The sequence below is a fragment of the Cricetulus griseus genome, assembly GCF_003668045.3.
Source record: "Cricetulus griseus strain 17A/GY chromosome 1 unlocalized genomic scaffold, alternate assembly CriGri-PICRH-1.0 chr1_1, whole genome shotgun sequence".
In the NCBI taxonomy this organism is placed as follows: Eukaryota; Metazoa; Chordata; class Mammalia; order Rodentia; family Cricetidae; genus Cricetulus; species Cricetulus griseus.
The window spans coordinates 169,768,413-169,788,333 of NW_023276807.1; the positions used below are offsets into that span (position 1 = coordinate 169,768,413).

General features: G+C 41.4%; 1 protein-coding gene across 2 annotated transcripts in view; it reads left to right on the plus strand.

Moving 5' to 3' along the window:
* The window catches only part of Ptprg (protein tyrosine phosphatase receptor type G), a 663,134-nt gene that overhangs the window by 153,870 nt on the left and 489,343 nt on the right, over positions 1-19,921 (plus strand). The gene's annotated exons all lie outside the window — the stretch shown is intronic.

Consider the following 19,921-nt stretch of genomic DNA (forward strand, 5'->3'; position numbering starts at 1 on the left):
ATCTTCTCTATAGCTTGCCAACAGCTTCTCTTCCATTGTATCCCCTTGAGAGGTGTGCCATGATGTTTCCACGTGACCCCACTTGGTATTTCCCCAGGGGACAAGTTGAGTGCTCGACTACTTTCTCCTCCACATAACTTGCCCACTTTCTTAGTAGCCCCCTTCCACCCCCCACCCTTTTTTGGGATGTGGTTTAGTTTTAAACTTGCTGTGAAGCTGATGACCACCTCAGTTCTCAGATGTTGGGATTACAGATGTGTACCACCACGCTTGTTTAGGTCACACTTAACCTACTGCTGGGCTTAAGAATTGTATGCAGACTCTAGATGGTACACCCCTATTAGGTTGGCTGAAATTTTTTTTCTTATCCACGAGCTTCCTGCTTCATTTGCACCAGTAGCGTTCCCAGAGCAAGTCCACACTTGTGATGAAGTCCTGTCCCTTTTTTTGTTTTATCCCCTCTGTGGTTCATGCTTCTGTTGATGTACATTAAAAACAATCTCCTACCCAGTCTCCTGGTCTAGTGCATTCTCTCCTCTGTTAGTTGGCGAAGGTTTTCATACCCACTTCTGTGTCCACAGACTATTTTGATTTTTCTTCCTGTGAGATGTGAGACTGATATGAGATTTCCCTTCCTGGCTTTAAACCTTGGATTTGCAGCTGGTCCAGCACCATCGGTGGACACATGTCGCTTTGCTCCATTGAATGGCTTTTGTGCTATTGTGAAAACCAGTACAATCAAGTGGCCATACTGTGTGGCTCTTTGTGGGGTTTCTGCTCTGTTCCGTTGGCCTGTGTGCTCACACCACGAAGTCTGCATTATCTTAGCTAGGGAACAGCTCAGAGTAATTTTCCTTCTTCCTTCTCTTTGATGGTGTCTCCTTTGAAGACTTGATTCCCTAACCCCATCTCCATCTGTTTTAGTTTTACCTGCAATGACCACCTTGTTCCTTGAGAATGACCCCAGTTTTCTCTTAGAGAGCCCTCTTTTTCATGTGGCCGGTTTCCTGAAGGCCATTTCCAAAAGGGCTGGAAATGGCTGCTTATCAGTTATTTGGCTTTTTTCTTTGTCTGGAATCTAGTGTTGGACTGAGTATCAGGGCTCTGCATAAGCACAAGCTCTTTGATCCTTGAGTTCAGATGGGCTCCTGGGGCCAGCACTGTTGGTTATTCATGATATAGATAGATAACAAATAAAGCACCATAGGGTGCTAGGCTAGACTGGATGTTTGTGACTGCCTGGGATGGCTGGTAGGGACACACCTTCCGGGTTGTCATCTAACTTCTCTGGTGTAAAAATACTTGAGGTCACCCTCTGTGACCCTGTTGTGTAACTCAGTCTGGCACTGCACTTCAGAGTTCATTCAAGTCTCATTGGTGTGGTTTATGTGCCACACCTTGGTCTTTTCCGTTTATTGTTCACCGCTTCTCGAAAGTACAAGGTCTCTTGAATTCTAGCTCAGTGGGATTTTTTTCTCACCATGGACAGAGTATGTGCATAGGTTATTGGTGGAAAATAGTTAGAATTTAGTTGTTTCAAGCATCATCAGCTCTGGGGCAAATGACTTTCTCCTGGAGGAGCATATAATATCATATCTTGGTTGAGACTAGGATAGAATTTTATTTTATTTTGTGTGTACAAACCCCCATTGAGAGACTTCCATGACTTAAAATCTCAGTTCTATTGATTATTGGCACACAGGAGAACTGTGGTTATAGTTATTTTTATTTTCTTGTTCGTGCTTTTTATGTGCTCACCCATCTCTTTAATGTGCTTGGCTTATTAATGTACATTGCCTAAGTATTCTTCTACAGCAAATATTTATGGCTTTTATAATCAGAAAAAGCAATAAATGCTATTAAAAGAAAGACTTTACCATGGGCATGCCTAGTTGTGTGATAATAAGATTATTGATCAGTTCTGCCGTCACAAGAATGCTGCCAGCGGCCTCTCTATTTCATTTGCTGCATGAATGTGATTGGCCCCTATATTTTGCTCCTTAGATAAGTTTGCCAGGGTCTTCCCTGGGTCTGTAGTGATTTCTCTGACATAATGGTCTGTGACCACCCGAGGGCGTGTAACTTGCTGGGCTCCTCCTGGGCAGTTTGCCTGCAGGGGATGCAATCTGTGCTGGCAGAACCAGGGACTTGTCCTGCTGGGCCAGAGCCCGCCAACTGTTGCAGCTATGGTGCCTCAGCTGTTGTACTTTGCACTGACTGTTATTAGCCATGCAGACTTTTATGGTTCAAACCAGGCCACATCTGTTGTGAATCCTGTGACCTTCAAGTGGAGGCCAGAAAGAAATGCAGAGCATGCTTTTTATCTGCAGTCATTCTCTAACGATACTGTGTAGAGACAATTTTGCTTTCTTTGTGTTCCATTAACAGTGGGCTGGATTTGAGCTGATGAATGTTGTTCCTTTGTTAACTCTGTAGGTCTGATCAGAAGTTGATTAGCTTTTGTTTCTCTTCTGGAGCCTCCCATGAGAATCCTGCTTAGAGGATCATTTGTAATATTGCATTTCATTTTTCATTCTTTTATTGTCATTATTATTTGGAGACAGGACCTTTTTCTGCAGCCCAAACTAGTTTTGAATTCAAGGTCCTCCTGTCTCCATGTCTCAAGTAATGACTGTGCACCACCACCCCTGGCTCCAGTCACACCAAAAACTAGTGACATGGATATTTGGAATGTTGACCCCAAAGGGACAGTCTATTTTAGAGAACTGACACAAAGTTAGAAGAAGGCAACACTAAGCTGGGGATTTGCGACTGGGACATGATGGGAATGATGTATAGATTTGATGGCATGTTTAGTTTTGCTAATTCATCACATTGTAAAGCCGAGGGAAGAGGCCTAAGGTCCCAACACATGGAAGTGTTTGTGCTTATTTCAGAATGATCTGGATTTGTAGGAGGCATACATTGGCTCATTTAGTTATGTGTCTCACTGTAGTAATATGTAAAGTTGTTTCTGTGCACACTGTGTGTCCTTCCACGTTTTCTTGCTCTAGCTCAGCAGTATCCTGCTGCATTCTTCAATGTCAAGAGAAGGTGTCAGCCTCCAGATGGATTTAGGAGCCTTATATTTTGGATGCTTATGTAATGAGGAGACCAGGGAACCACTTAGCTGCATAAAAATGCTACCCTCTGCCCCATTGAATTAGTCATATCTTGGATAGAAAAAAAGCAGAACAGAATAGTTGAAATCTTTGAATTTGTAGGAAAGAGATAGGTAGAGATTTGTCCTTGGGAGCAGGAGCATACTAGAAAGTATATCAGGGACAGAATGTGAAAGCTGGCATTCACAAAGTTGAAACATGTGTCCAGCCTATGCCTTGCCATCCCCAGACTGCTGTGGATATGGCTGGGCACCAAATATTATGTTTTTGTTTAAATTAGATAGAAAGAAAAAGAGGAGGCACAAGATGAGACATATTAACCATTTAATTAGAGGCCCGACAGAGTTGGGAGACTAAGAGAGAAGAGAAACAGAGTTAATGGCTGACGCTGACGGCGATGGCCGGTCTCCATAGAGAGAGAGAGAGAAGAGAAGCAGAAGCAAACAGAGAGAGGGGAAGGGTAGAGAAAGAGCGAAGAAGCAGCAGAGAGAGAGCGAAGCAGGGAAGTTGGAACTTTTAAAGGGAAGACTACGCATGCACACTGAGGTTCCACACATGCCCAGAGTCCTCACGCAGGCTGTAAATGTGTGGGGGGTGATGTGGTGATGGCATATCCCTGTGCCCTGTGCGTACCCTGACTGTTGTCAGGGGTCAGGGTCTGTCTCTTAAAGAGGTAGAGCTGATCAGCATTAAAGCCTGAAGCTTTCAATGGCCGCACACAAAACCATACACTTATGTAAAACATACCATCTGTCTGTCTACTTAGTTACTTATTTAAGGACAGGATTTTACTGTGTAACCTTGAGTATTCTGAAACTGCCTGTGTATACTGATCTAAAAGCTCACAGAAATCCACCTGTGACTGCCTCCCAAGTGCTGTGATTAAAGGCATGTGCTACCACACCAGGAGATTTTGCAGTTCTTGAGCATGAGCAATGTAGATGACATGTGGGATTGCAGTGTCAAAAGGTTGGCCATGCCACTTGAGGGCAACGCATTCCATACTTGACTTCTTTGAATTTTCTTTCTTGTGTTCTGTTATCTAATAGAAATACAAGGAGTCATGAGTGTGAATTGAGTGGCAGAGTAAGTGCTTTGCTTACACAAGGGCCCAAATTTGATCCCTCAACACTTCAATCCTTTCTCCATGTTCCAAGTATCAGTGTGTTTGTGCACACTTGCACTTATAGAGGTCAGAGTGTCATCAAATATCTTTGATTGTTTTCCATATTCTGAATTGAGGCAGGGTCACCAATTTGACTACTATACCTAGCCAGACTGCCTTGTCATTAATTGTAGGTGCTCCATTTGCCTGCTCAACATTTATATGGATGCTGGGGTTCTCAACTAAAGCCATCATACTTGCATGAGTGCTTTACCCTCTCTCTGTCCCCTCAAAATACCATTTCAAACATTCAGTAAAAGCACAAATTTGATACACATTCTACCACCTTTTCCTTACTTGGTAACTGGTGTGTCTTATCACACGAAGCCCATGTGGCCTGCCACTGCAGTATGGGACTGTGTGATTCTGAAGCCTTCTCATCCCTGTTTCTCAGTGGAAATGTGAGCATATGCCCACATGGAACACTCTCTTCTTCTGTTTTGGGGGAAGTGAATTGTTTTCTCCGCAGTTCGTTGGCGTTAGCATAATGCCTCCCTGTGTAGGCTGCAGTGTTAGAATATTTCTGCAAGCCTTGTAATGATTTTCAGGAATTATCACTTTATTATAGTGTATTTGGTACAGCCAGAAAGTGTTTTTTATTCAGTGTGAAATCTCTGAAAAGGACAGTCAAAACCACAGTGTTTTCTTGTGGGACACGGGGTTGGGCATCTCACTGCTCCATGGAGGGCTTAAGACTGGACATGTGAATTGTCCAATGTTGACAGTTTGTTTGAGTTTTTGTACATGTATTTAAAAGGTCTTAGCCACTCACTATCTAGACTTGTGGAGAGAACATGGCATTCTGATTGTCTAGCTCAGGAGCGTCTGTCTGGGGCTTGTCACATACAGTGTCCTTTTGGTAGGGAACTTGAGCTTTCATGCTCTGGGGGCTTCATTTGCTACCTGAGAGAGAGGAGAGGATTTGCCCTCAAAGGTAAGAATAGGCTCTACTGTTTGGGCTCCTGACCCAGGGCCAGCTTCTTCAGCTACCAAGGTATCATAAAAGGACTGTAGATGTTACCATGCTCTTTGTTAAAGCACCAGTTCTTCAGGCTTATTTTTTTCCTTTAGATTTTGATTCCATGATGTTGAATATTAAAAGATGTGTTAACCAGACCTTATCAGTGTAGAAAGATTTTGAGGTAGTCATTTACTTCTGTGACAAAGAATGGAAATTAAAAAAATATTTCCAAATAGGAATTAAAATCTTCCCTTTGTGTCATGTCTCTAGTCCTATTCTGAACCTTTTTTTTTCCCCCCTTCTTAATCCCCTCCTGTAGTTTTGTGTTCTAATTTTGAGTATCACAGAATGGATTTATCTGAGCATGACTAGACCAAAAAAAAAAAAAAAAAGGGGGGGGGGGAAAGCTGAGGCTTTCTTCATCTGTAAGTCTCCCTGGTGCCGCACTTCACTTAGCAAGTCCTTCCTGGAACGGGGTGTGGTGTGTAGCCCTTAGTGAGTAATGTTGAAGGCAGCATGTGTTTCCAGATCAGCCATAACTCTATCTAGTCTGTGTTGCTGCAGTGGCTTCTGACTTACTTCTTGGACCACTACATAACAAATGGAGCGTGTGCCTCATATGCTACGCCTCACTCATCTCTACAAAATTCAAAGGCACTATCTGTTTCCTTCAGTTTTGCGTGATCATGAAGCCCTCAAAGGTACAGTTTTCTTTTGACATGAGTCTTTTTATTTTAGAAAGAAGCCTATTTCACTTCCAACCTCCAGTTTGATTGACTAGATTGCATTGTTATAAAACTATTTAAATTCCAAGTGGACATCTTCACTAGAAATTGATTTTTCTCAGATTTTTGTATACAAATAGTTATGGGGTAGTATTGAACTGAAACTTTGAATTTTGGACTTGAGCTTTGCCAATCAAAAACTGCTTTTCCCTTTGACTCTGGATGAGTCTTGTAGTATAATTGGTCTGACCTGGAGGTGTTACAGAAAGTAGAACCAAGAAATGAAATGTGAAATAAGCCCTGCTCCCACCACTGCCATTTCTTTATTGGAAAATGACATTTGCTTAAGTACTATGCCCCCCAACACACACACACACACACACACACACACACACACACACACACACACACACACTTCCCCTTTGAATTATTCAAGAAATTGCTATTAGAGCTATTTAACGAGACTGAATGATAAGTACTTTAGCCATGTTGATGTGATCAGGCAAAAAAAAATTTATGTGGTTACAGTTTTTTTTTAAATTAAATCATTTTATTTAAGATTCTAATAGCTCTTTAAAATTATTTTCCTTGAGAGTTGCATTGTGTTATTTCAAATTAATAACTCCCTTTCAAGCAAAGCAGAATGCAAGGCACTTCTCTGAGTGATTTCTTGCTGTGTTCGAAGAGAACAAAGCTAGCCTCATTCTTTCTGGAAGAGAAGCCATCTTAACACCTCGGAGACATGGAGATAGCACAGATGAACTTGTAGCCCTGGGTTGCTCTAACTAGCAACATCAGTGTGGTTGCCTAGCAATGTTAACCAGTTCTTTGTGTTTTTATTATCCTGTTAAGTGACATAGACAGATTTACATCTCTTGAATAAAAAAAAAATGCCAATGAGGGACCTGTTTATGAGAATTTTGGGAGGGAGAAATGGTCCAATGCACTAAGAAAGTTTGTTGCAGTTGACCATTTATCTTTCTCCCAGCAGGCTGTCTTTTTTGTCCCTGGACTCTTCTCTTTTTCTTTAATGTGCATTGGTATTTTGCCAAGGGTATCCGGTTGCCTGGCACTGGACTTACAGACAGTTGTGAGCTGCCATGTTGGTGCTGAAAATTGAACCTGGAAGAGAGTCAGTGGTTTTAACTGCAGAACCATCTTTCCGGCCCTTCTCCTGGATTCTTATGTGACTTATGTTCAAGCTTGAGCTGCTGCTAAAGATGAAATCATCACCATCATCTACTCATGGCGAATAGTCTTAGATGTCATTTATTAGTCTCATCTAAATGGTTTTCTATGTGCTTACATCATGTTGCGAAAGAATGATCCACCTACCCTGAGAATAATTAAGGGTGGCAGAATGGAGTCCAAGTCCATTCTCTTAGACATGTTTAAATAGTGATAAATAAATTGGTTTTTAAAACTCTACCCAGGGAACCAGGTTCAATTCCTAGCACCCATGTGGTAACTCACAACCTCCTATAACTCCAGTTTCAGGGGGTCCAATGCCCTTTTCTGGCCTCTGATGCCACTTGCATGCTAATGGTATACATAAATACATTCAGGCAAACACATAAAATCAACCTTTGAAAAACTAATCCTGCCCATTATTCCTGTGGAATCTACAACAGTGTGCTGTAGATCTCTGCAATGTCCTGCAAGTCATCAATTCTTGTATGAGGGTATAGTTTTTTTTTTTTTTAAATAACATTTTTATTCCTTGGGCTTTTGTATGTGTGTACAATATATTTCAATTGTATTCACCCATACTCTCCTCTTTTAGCTCTTCCCAGAAACCCCTGTCCCCAACATCATGTCCGTTTTTATAAACAAAACTGAACTCCGACCACCAAGTCCAGTTAGTGCATGGGGCCATCTACTCATCTACAGGGATTACTCCCCTAAAGAAAATGGATTCTTCCTCCCCTCGAAGTCATTAACTGTCAGTGGCTCCTCAGCTAGGGGTGGGAGCTCCTGCACAACAGCTCTGCAGTCCATGCTGGAATGTTGACTGGCTTGATCTTAAGTAGTTAGTCTACCATCGCTGCAGTGAGTTCATGAGTAGTGGTCTACTCACGTCAGGACATTGTTTCACCCAGTCCTCTCACACCTCTGCTTCCTGGAATGTTTGTCTCCTTTTGTTCTTTGAGCTTCCATTCACTTTACACTGTACAGTTTCACTCTCTTTATTAATCACTGCCTACTTACAAGAGGATTCTCTGATGAAGTCCAAGAGCTTGACTCATCTATGGATGTAGATGTGTTTAGGAAGCAGGTTGATATAAGAGGGCATAGTTTTATGTAGCATAATAAAAAGGTAGTGGTGTTATGGCCATTGTGCATTTTATATTGGAAATTGTGTGTGTGTGTGTGTGTGTGTGTGTGTGTGTGTGTGTGTGTGTGTGTACATGCATGGGTATGCTCACACATATGCATGATTGTGTCATGGTGTGGTTAGGAGCCTATGGATGACTTTGAGGAGTTTGTGTCTTCCTTCCATCATGTGGATCCAGGGTTTTTAAGTTATGTGGTTCACTTTTCTTTATAAATAGATTTTTCTGCTTTGGTCCTCATCACCTTTAAAATGTTGATATGCATAACGAGCTTATTTATTTATTTATTTGTTTGTTTGTTTGTTTATTTATTTTGTTTTCTTTTGTGGTAGTGGACATCAGACTTGGGATCTTCTGCATACTAAGCAAGCACTCTGCTATGAAAACATACCCTCAGCCCTCGGCAGTTCCTTTTTTTTTTTTTTTTTAAACTTACCTCCACTCAGGTGAAAAGGGCGAGTTGATAGAAAAGAGAAGCTAAGTAAAGCTAAAGACCAGCTGCAGCTGTAGTTGTTCAAATGAGTATGTATCTTCTGAAATTTGCTTTCGTAGATCTCCGCATCTCTCAGCTGCTGTTGCACACTTAGTCTAGGGCTAGGTGGTATGTTCTGCTTGTGCTCAGGCCCACCTGCCTCTACTGCATTTTTTGTGGAGCAGGGTCATCGTTTCAGTTGACATCTGTAAACATGCCCTAACATTAGATCACAGCAGTGGCTGCCTGGGAGTGTACTGCAAACCATTGTGTCCTAACACAGAATATCCCCTGCCAGACCCTATAGGTTGCCACTTGTGAGTTACCCCTCCCTACCCATTCTTCTTTAGGCCTTACAGGAACCCTGCCTTCTTAACCTTCTGTGTGTCTGCCCCCCACCCCCACCAACTCCATATTTCAGCCTGACTGGACTCTTGTGTGTCTACATATTCTTATGTGTGTGGGGACAGGATGTACAGAGGCCAGTGGAAGATGTAGGGTATCATTTTCCACCTCTTCTTTATTTCCTTGAGACAGAGTCTCACACTTAACCTGGAGCTAGGTTCGCAGCCAACAAGTCTCTGGAATCCTCCTACCTCCACTCCACCCGTTGCACTGGGATTATTGGCATTCATGGTCATACTTTTTTATGCATTTTATGCAGGTGCTGGGATTTGAACTTAAGTTCTCGTGCTTGCACAGCAAGCACCTTTACCCAATGAGCCAGTCTTCCCAGACTCCACAACTAACCTTTTCATGACCTTAGTTTTCCATAGTTCAGTTATTCTTCTGTGTGACATCCAGTCTCAGGTTCTACCCCTCTTTCTTTGGATGCTCTAAATTGAATTACTCATTCTCTAGCTATACTGAGGATATTCTTTGTGTTTTCTGTGGTGTTGTGTGTCTTTATACTTGCTCTCCAGTGTTTCCAAGTCAAGTTCCAAGAGGACACAAGACTATGTACTGTCTAATACTGGGTCCTGGAAGTGACAGCTCTTTGGATAATAGAAGGAATGTTGTGAATTAGTTCTACCTATGCTATCTTCAGCAAAATGGTATCATGGTTGAAGTGCACTCTGACTCTGAATTTGATCCTCAAATCCCGTCCAGCTTTGTGCTTATAAACTCCTACTAGTGGTGGTTATCCTGGAGGTTATGTGTGTTAATTCGGGGATCCCCATTTTAGTTTGCTTCCTATTACTATACTGAATAACACAGAGTGGATGATGTACAACAAATAAAGGTTTATTTAGCTCTGTTTCTGGTGGCTGAGAAGTGTAAGAATTTGTTGTTGATGTCTGGTGATTGTATTAATCGATTTATGAAGGCCAATTCTTATGACCCAGTTTACCTCCTAACAGTCTCACCTCCTAACAAAAGTACCATATGAAGTTGGGGGTTAAGTTTCCAAACGTGAAAATTGGGAAATTTGGAACAATAGCAGCAGTCAATAATCACCATGTTCTAGAATTGTGAGTTACTTCTTTGCTGTTGGCACATTTTGCTAGTTAGTGGATACAATGCCATTTTCAAATGGGTGCTAAGCCACATGAAAGATTTATTTTAACTTCAAAGAACTTTGTGTTCTGTATGAAACCCACTTTAATAGTCTCACAAAAAATATACACACATAGATAATCTGACTATATAAAAATCCCATGCTACAAAGATGATTTCTTATAAATAAAAGTATATTAGGCAGTAAGAATTAAACATTTTAAAGAAAAGTATGGAATGAAGTGAATTTATTAGCCAACCATTACCCCCACCCCCAGTCACATTGTAACCATGTTGATTTGTATTTGGCATGGGTGACTTTCCTTTTATAGACAGTAAGTAGTGTTTGTGTGGTTGTAATTGGATCTTCTCCACAGCATGTTAGAACAATCATTCTACATTTTCTGAGCACTATTAGGAACATGCTTTTATCCTTGCTGCCAGCAGAAGTAGGAAAAGTATCCTAGACAGCTCAGTACTTTTGAAAGGAAGCACTTTCCATTTTTAGTGGTTGAGTCTCATGTAGAAGATTTTTTCACTTTGAGCAAATGGCCTCCCTATTCACTCAGATACTTTATGGTGTCTCAAATGCAATTTTGTAAAAGATAATTACAAGAAGTGGTAGAGCGCTTGTCAAGGATGTGTGAGGTCCTGGGTCCAACTCTAGCAAGAATTGTAGTACAGTGTGTCACCTCTGAAGGCTTGAGAATAGTTTCTGTCTCCAGGCTGTGTATCCCTGGACAAGTAACATAGCTTTTTGGAGTAATTATTCCCAGACCATGAGATTTCCACTGCCATCAATTCCATGAGCCACTGTATTGGTAATTTTCAATAGTACCTGCTTCCAAAGCAGTACTTTACTTAGTTAAGTTCCATCTGATGGACTGGGCTGTGACTGCAAACTCAGTGGCCGTGGGGGCACTGCTTCAGAAGTAAAAATGGTCGAGTGGAATAGAGGTTCAATGAGTTAGGTATCTCAAAGCACTCCTCTAAACAGGTGCCTGCCCTCCATATATTATATTATATATTGTTGACATTGGGAATAAACTCCCATTAGAATGTGGATACTGGGGTTCTTTCCTGAGTTTTCCCTCACTGGACAGATGGAAGGTCTCACACACACACACACACACACACACACACACACACACACACACACACACACGAGCATGCATGCACACACATACACACCTGGGGAAATAAAACACCTACGTGAGGGTCTGTTCAGCTTGGTGGCCACCACTGTTTAAACTGCTGGTTGTATTTGCCATTTTGTATATCCCTAAAATTTTATAAAAACATGCCACTGTGGTAAATTCATTGTACCTCTGTCACATTGAATGTGATGATGATACTACCAGTGACAAGTCTTCATTTTCTTATATTACAGACTTTTAAGCCTCAATTCTTTGGGAGCCAAAGAGTATTTATTATTCTAAAACAGGCCTGTAGTGCTGTTCACCTCTGACCAGCACCATGATGTCTTTGAAGACAAGAACCCAGTCTTTCTTTTTTCAGGATTGTGCCTTTGTGTCAGGGAATTGTCTCTTTCAGTTTTTCTTTGTAAGAGGTTATTAAGTTGTGGGAAGAGTTGACTTTTGAAGTGTGCCATGTGTGCCTCAGACCTTTTGGAAAAGGTTTTTATTCTCTGAACTTCTAAAACTATGGCAGAGTTAATTATAGCACAGGGGTAGCTCTCATTTTTCTAAGTCTTGATTTAAAAGACAACAGATTCTGTCATTTGCAGTCGTGTTATGTTATAGTTGTGCAGGGTTTTGCTCCTACCTTTTTAAATTTTCTGGGGCTATTTTGTATCTCTGTTGCCCAGCAGGACCTAACATTACTGTGTGATCCCTTGTTCCCTAGAATTGCCTCTGAGTTTTGAAGGTTTATTTTGCTTAAAAAGAAACCATGGCCCTATGTTAGGTTTCTTTATCATGTCAGATAATGAAAAACAATCCTTTGTAGTTGGGACAATAGGCGCATTTGAATACGATGAAACAGACAATCTACTGTAATATAATCCATTGTATTTGAGGTTAGTGCAGTATCACACAACAGCTAGCAGTCTGCAGTAGTAGCTGTTCAGGAGCACACTTCTTGATTCTGCTTTTTGGGACACTCACCAAGTACATTTTACCACAATTAATTGAAATGTAGCACAAAGGAAATGTGAGACTCGTCAGAATATTTAATTACTTTTAACTATAATTTGATACATTTGCTCATTGTAGGCACAAAAAAGATAAAGATATATTCATTTCAGACTATTGTGTGTAGTTTAATGTTCTTAAATGCTCTTTAAAATTTGGAGAAAATTGTGCCTGATTTGATCATCCTTGAGGGATCCTTAATTTGTTTGTTGTATGAGGAGTTATAATAGACATAAACAGCCTGCTTAACTCTTTGTTTGCCATTATAAAGGTATGTATTGTGCATATCAAAATGAGAGGACCTATTGCTTAATTTTACTGGGCTTATTTATGGGGACTTGGATAGAAGAACTAGGCTTCCTTCATACTTGTTCCACCTATCATCCTGTGCAATTTTCATTGTGCATGGGTGAATCACAGTTGCTTTGTTGTGATCTTCTCCCAGACCCCACATCACTTGAAATGCCACAGAATTAGGCATCAAGGTAGAGAAAATACCCTCATGTACAGTGTACTAGGTATGCAGGCATGTTTTAGAAGAAATCTGGCATGTTCATATCGTAAACCAAATTAGTTACTACTGCTATATAACCAGTTTCCTTTTCCTCTCTCTCTCTCTCTCTCTCTCTCTCTCTCTCTCTCTCTCTCTCTCTCTCTCTCTCTCTCTCTCTCTCTCTATCTTCTCTTCCTCCTTCTCCTTCTCCTCCTCCTCCTCCTCCTCCTCCTCCTCCTCCTCCTCCTCCTCCTCAAGTTTTGCAAGATGGCTTCTATATGTAACAGTCCTGGCTTTGTAGACCTGGTTGGCCTCAAACTCATGGAGATCCACCTGGCTCTTCTTCACAAGTGCTGGATTAAAGGTGTGTGCCACCAATGCCCAGTTAACCTTAGTTTGTTATATGACTATTAATGATATTAGTTAATTTTTCATTGTTGTAACATATCTTGGACAAAATTTGAAAGGAAGAAAGATTAATGTTTGTGGTTTCAGAAGTTTTAGGCCATGGGCAGGTGACTCTTTTTTTCCTGGTTTGTGTGGAGAGAAACCTCATATTGGAAGAACAAAGTCACTTACTTCATGGCCTCCAGGAAGAAGGGAGAGAGCAGAAGTTGGAGACAGGAGATTCCTTCCAAAAGCATGCCTCCCACAGACCTACTCTTTTCTGTCATGCCCCACTTTCTGCTAGTTCATTTAGCTATAAAGTCATGCATGATTCTATCCATTGATAAAGTGAGTGTTTTCTTTAAGATTGGATTTCAGGGTTAGGGAATAAGCTTCCAACACACAGACCTGTGGGGTGTGTGTGTGTGTGTGTGTGTGTGTGTGTGTGTGTGTGTGTGTGTGTGTGTGTGTGTGTATGAGAGAGAGAGAGAGTGTGTTTTCATGCCAGATTATGTCTGATCATGATTTAGCAGAGATGTAGTAGACAGTACTGGAACAAGCAGGAAAGACATCATGTAGTGTAGAAGTAAGCAGTGTCTCTTCTGAAATCCTTCCTTCCATGGAGGGCATCTCAGACCTCCATTTCTCTTGCACAAATGCACATGTAAAGGGATGCTTTGCATATGCAAATAGACTGCTTTTTCACCAGAAGACATCATGTTCTGTGTACTTTTAGTCATGCCTTTACAATCTGGGAAGAATTATATATGACACCCCCCATCTTCCCGCCCCCTGCCCTCCTGTTGGGGAATGTTCTTCTGTGTATATGTTTCTCTTACTGGTTAATGAATAAAACACTGATTTGCTGATTGGCCAGACAGGAAGTGATGTAGCTGGCCAGAATCAGGATATAAGCAGGAACAAATAAACAAAGCAGGAAATTGCTCTCTTCTCTGCAGAGATGCAAAGCAGTCATCATGTAGCAGGCAAAGGAGTTGCAGGTCCCGCATTCTTCGGTAAGATATGACCATGTGGAAAATACTTAGATGAATAGAAATGTGTTAATAATTAAGACAGAGCTAGCTAATAGGAAGCCAAGCCATTAGCTGACAGTTTCATAATTGATATAGCTGTGTGTGGCAGAACCAGGCAGATGGGCCAGAAAACCCACCGTCCCTTCCTCCCTGCAGTAGTAGTAAAGGCTGGCCAGGAACTGTAGACCATTCTGGCCTGGAATCACAGAGATTTGCCTGTCAATGCCTCCCAAGTGTTGGGATTAAAGGTGTGTGCCACCACACCCAACTTGATTCCTATTTCTTCTAGTCTTAGAGGCACTTGCTTCTCTCCAACAGTGAAATTTAAGAAGACACCTGGGGTGAGAGAGATGGTAGTTAGTTAGTACTGCTCATGACTGTTGGAGAGTTTGATTCCCAGCATCCAAGTCTGGTGGTTCACAACTGCATATCATAACTCTGACTCTAGGGGATTATGATAGTCCCTTCTGCCTCTGTGAGCACCTGCATACATAAGGGGCACGCTTGGGTGTGCTCATGTGCGCATCACACACACACACACACACACACACACACACACACACACACACACGGACATGAAAGTAATTATCTGTGTCAAAATGTTACTTAACTAGTTGACAGCTTTCTAAAGGAAAAATGTTCATAAACAATAAACACAGGGGAGTTAATAAAACTTCAAGTTCCTTTCCCCAAGTGTCTGTGAAACTCTGAGTATATAGAACTGTCCTAAAGATGTAGTTAAGGAGAAGGGTAACACATCTGCTTTATATTCCCATAGTACAAACATTTATTCTTATAAACTGTGTCCAGTAGCTCTGGGAAATTAAATCATGCACACAGGAAACGATTTTGTTGATGTCTTCAGTAGTAGGTAACTCATAGGATATTTTTATAGGAAGGGATTGGGCCTTTGGGTCTGAAACATTTTTATCTTTTTCGCTTTAGGCTGGAAATGAGGTAGGCTCTGTAGAAGTTCTGAGCGGAGATAGAGTGTCTGAAACTCCCTGATGAAAATGCCTGCCACTCATTTGGCTCTCTGCCTAGCAACCAAGTTGACTTAAGATTCCTCCTGCTGAGTGAGAAGGAAGCATCATTGGCTAGTTAATTCTGATGGTTTTTAACTCTCCACTTTCATCTTGTCAGGACTGGTAGACAGGGATGATGACAATAGCTGGATTTGTCCCTCCTTAACACATTTGATTATTTTATACTTAAGACTCTCAAAAACTGCTTCAGTTTGAAATTCCTCCTGCCTAGGTTTGCTAGCCAACTGGGAATATGTATATGTTGCTTAAAATGACATTAGAGTTGACCTCTTTCAGAAATGTGTGTATCTGTGTATGTCACTGGGCTTTTCTGTATTGTATACAAGTGTTTCCACAATTTGGAACATTGTGGAAGACCCTCCTATGCTTTCAGTTGACAAATGACTTCATATCCATAAACCATAGGGGCTTGGTTGTAGAACTTGCTAGAGTTTATGTTTGTGTAACACTATCTCCTCCTCCTTGTTATTCAAATGATAACCATAGGCAGCTTTACACGTATTGTCTGTTCTGAAGAGTGAAACCACACATTTTCCTGAGTATGCTCCATTTTTAATTGTGTAATTAAGTTGCTGACATAAGCAAGTATGCAATTTCACATTAAGGTAAGGATCCGTAAAGGCATGCATTTGCATAATTTAATTTTCTGCACAGAAGATATTGAAAATCAATAGCATGATTCATAGCCATACCATAGCATGCCATGCTGCTGCCGCTCACTGTTGGAGCTGAGGAGAGGCCGGAGTATTAAAATTGATTGAATTTGGCGTGCTGAGTCTGTAACATTACTGGGAACTGGAGACTGTTACCATTTGCAAGCCTCTGCTCCTTCAAGAAAATATTAAGTTGCTTTGTATACAGTATATACATTTTGACTGCTATTCAGATAGTTTTTAAAAAATACACTGAGAATCACCTGTCTTTGATTGAAAGATATTTGAAGTGAGGTCTTTAGATTGTCCTCCTTAGTTTATACAGGCGCTATCAATACATGATTCGATCCTTTTCTGGGGGGTGGGATAAGGAACCATACACATAACTGATATAATGGAAAGGAAAAGTAAATACAGTTATTTTACTGAGCAGTTCATCTGTTGGAAAGACCGTGGTGCCCAAGTGATAGAATGAATGTTTGTTCTCCTGGTCATTTCCGAAATGCCTCCCTAAGACTTGCCTGTTCAGTTCTCAGACTCTTCCCACCCTGCTCTGTGTTTTCAGTGTTTGCTGTTTCTGGTAGGTGAGCAGTGGTCCTACAAGTGAGGCAGTGGAGGCAGAAGGTGACTCTGTGTGTGTGTGTGTGTGTGTGTGTGTGTGTGTGTGTGTGTGTGTGTGTGTTTATGTGTATACACACATATATACATCATACATAAGCAAAATCGTCTAGGGCATTTGAAAAGACATTATCTGGGTCCTACTCCAAAACAATTTAACTTGAATTTCAAAGCACAGTAAGGAAAGTGTATGTCATTTATTTGTGATTTCTCTTTTAAAAAATTTATCCCTGAGCTGGGAGGTGGTGGCACATGCCTTTAATCCCAGCACTTGGGAGGCAAGACAGGTGAATCTCTGTCAGTTAGAAGCTAGCCTGGTCTACAGAGTGAGTTCCAGGACAGGCTCCAAAGCTGCAGAGAAACCCTGTCTTGAAAAACAAACAACCCCCAAATAAACAAAAATTTATCCCTGAATTGATACTCTTTCACAATGAAGACCTTTTGTGGATATGTAAGTTGAAGTAACTGTTTAAAGGAATTGTCATTACAGACTATTTGCACAGGTGACAGAAGACAGTGTTTTGTATTCTCATTAGTTGGTGGTAACCCTCCAACTCTACAGGTTCAGGGCTAGCTCATAGTTGGTGCTGGCCAGGGCTAAATGCTGTCAAGAGAATTGATCTGTACAATTGGACTCCTGGCTTGGCTCCAGCTTCTGCTGACCCTATACTTGATCCTTACCCCACCCCACCCTTTGCTTTGGGGACCATGTCCCAACATCTTTATGGGCTTATATCTAACACTTCCATAAGCAAAGAAGCCTGGCTGATTCCCTTGTGCTTGATATCATCACAAGACTTTTCAGGATGCTGGTGTGTGGAGACTCAGTGGCTTAAGTTAAAGAAGGGCAAGCATGTGTTGGGAGGGATAAAAGCAACTGGGTTTGCTGTGGATGGATAGAATGGGCTGTGATTGCTACTGAAGCAGTGACTATGGAACAAATTCCTATTATGATGGTGCTGAGGGAGAGCACCTCTAAAACAGTTCAGTTTAAATTCAGTAGTGTTTACTGGAGCAGAAGAAAATGAAAAATGGTCTGTGAACCCAATAACACCCAGGATAAGTTCTGAGAAACCATCTGGTAGTGAGCTCAGGTATCATTTTAGAGAAAGGAGGGTGGGGCATAGAAGTCAACTGAACGTGGGCTGGAGAATGTACCCTGAGGTAGAGCTCTGGTTTAGCATGCACCGAGTTTAGTCTCCGTTGTTCAATAAGCTGGGTATGTTGAACTACACACTTGTAATCTCCCAAATGGGGACACGGCATCAAGGACACCAAAAGTTTAAAGCCTTCTTGAACTACATGAGACCTTGTTTTCCAACAAACACAAGCTAAAAATTGTGGGCAGCCCACCAGTCCGTTGGTTACATGTAGACAATTAGCTTCCTGCAAGTTCTTCTGCATCAGTTAGTCAAACTAAATCTGCATATATTTTGTTCTGTTGGACTTGCAGCTGAGCCAGGTACCTCTGCTTGCAGTAAGTCCTATTGTCTTCTCAAATATCTTTCAGGCCTCTTATTTTACAGACAAGGAAACTGAGGTAATACTCCAAACCCCCATAGACTTGGCATTTATTGCTCACATTGTCAAGATGTGTTGTACCCATTGTCCTGGTACAAAGACCTAGTGCTTCAGGGCATTGTTCGAAGCACAATAAGCAAGTGCATATTAAACACTTACATATGCACAGAAATGAACTGACTGTCCAGCGTGAGGGAAGCAGCATGTGATGCTGCAGTTGTGATCTTAGTTGAGAACTGCCACTCACTGGTGCTCTGCGTGGCTCGTCTACAGAATTGAAGGATGAGTGGGATGGTGAGTGGCCACAGTTTCATTGTACATGACAGTGAGCAGCGACATATATGTATATGTATATGTATATGTATATGTATATGTATATGTATATGTATATGTATATATGTTTTACTTTGTCATTCAGGAGTAGTGAACAAATAGAAGTGATAGCAGCAGGTTTCCCTTTGACATGTTTGGAGTTTCTTCCGTTCACACTGTCCTCTATAGGTTTATCTCAGGAGCATCTGTGTTCCAGCCCTGGTTACAAGTCTTAAACTAGTTCTTGCAGTTGTGCTGTTTTTTATTGGCCATCACTTTCTCATCAAAGCTAATAATGTCTTCCTGCCCTCGTTGGCAACGTATCGGAATAGAAAATGTACTGTAGTTTAGAATTGCTATCCTCATTCCTCATCTCAGAGCAAATGGACACTTCTCCTAACTATTCTCTCTGCTTCCTAAAAGCAGACTTGATTTTGTTTGGGTGCATTTGAATATTAATATAGGTGGGTGGTGTGTATTGTTTTGGAATCTGGACACCTGTAATATCTGTTCTTGTATACGTCTCTGAATTCAGGTGGAAGCTCATCACTAGAGCAAATTTGCATCTGATAGAGAGGATTCAGGTGGGGTGGGGGTGGGGGAGTGTGCCCATGGAAACTCTCCATAGTGATAGAGAATCCTTTTGCTTTTCGTGGATGGATTGGCTTCCTTTTGAGTTTTCAGAAGTGTGTTACCATTGTGCAGTACTTCCTCTGAGCATTGGCCGTGGAAGATTGTGTGCTTTTCTGTCCTTGCTACTGCAGGAAACTGTTGGTGGGTGAAGGTTGTGGAAGTGGGGCATTCAGCGAGAGGGGTCTTGTGCCCGTGCTTGCTTTGGGGGACAGAGGCCCCGATTTCGGTGTATTTGTTTGGTTCTCAGTTCTGCTATGTTCTTTTTGTGACACTGGGAGCTGGTATGTGTCTCTGCACCTGAAATTACCCCAAACACACACCTAACAAACACAGAGAAGAACACATGTGCCCAGGAGGCTCTTTACACCCAAAATACACATTTATTCAGGTGGTTTAAAAGGTGATTGGACCTTAGGCAAGTGTAAGTTATTTCCTTGCTTGAAGCTTATTTCTTATCACTTGGTGTCCACACTTGGTGTTATACTGATTAAATAATATATTGTTTATAATAGCAAGTACCTAGTGAAGGTTCGGCTGGGGGTTATACCTGTAATCCCAGCAGAGAGGATCCGGGTAAGCAGGAGGTTGGGATGGGAGTTTGAGGCTAACCTATCTACAAGGTCACTTGCAGGTTAGCTTGACACTGTCTCAAAACAAGCAGCCAAATATAACTGCAACCTAAATTCAAATACAAAAGGTCATAGATGTTATTAATATGAACAGTAAACATGTTGATGTCTTGCTTTAGGCATATATATATATATCTATCTATCTCACCCTCTTCTGAGACAGGCTC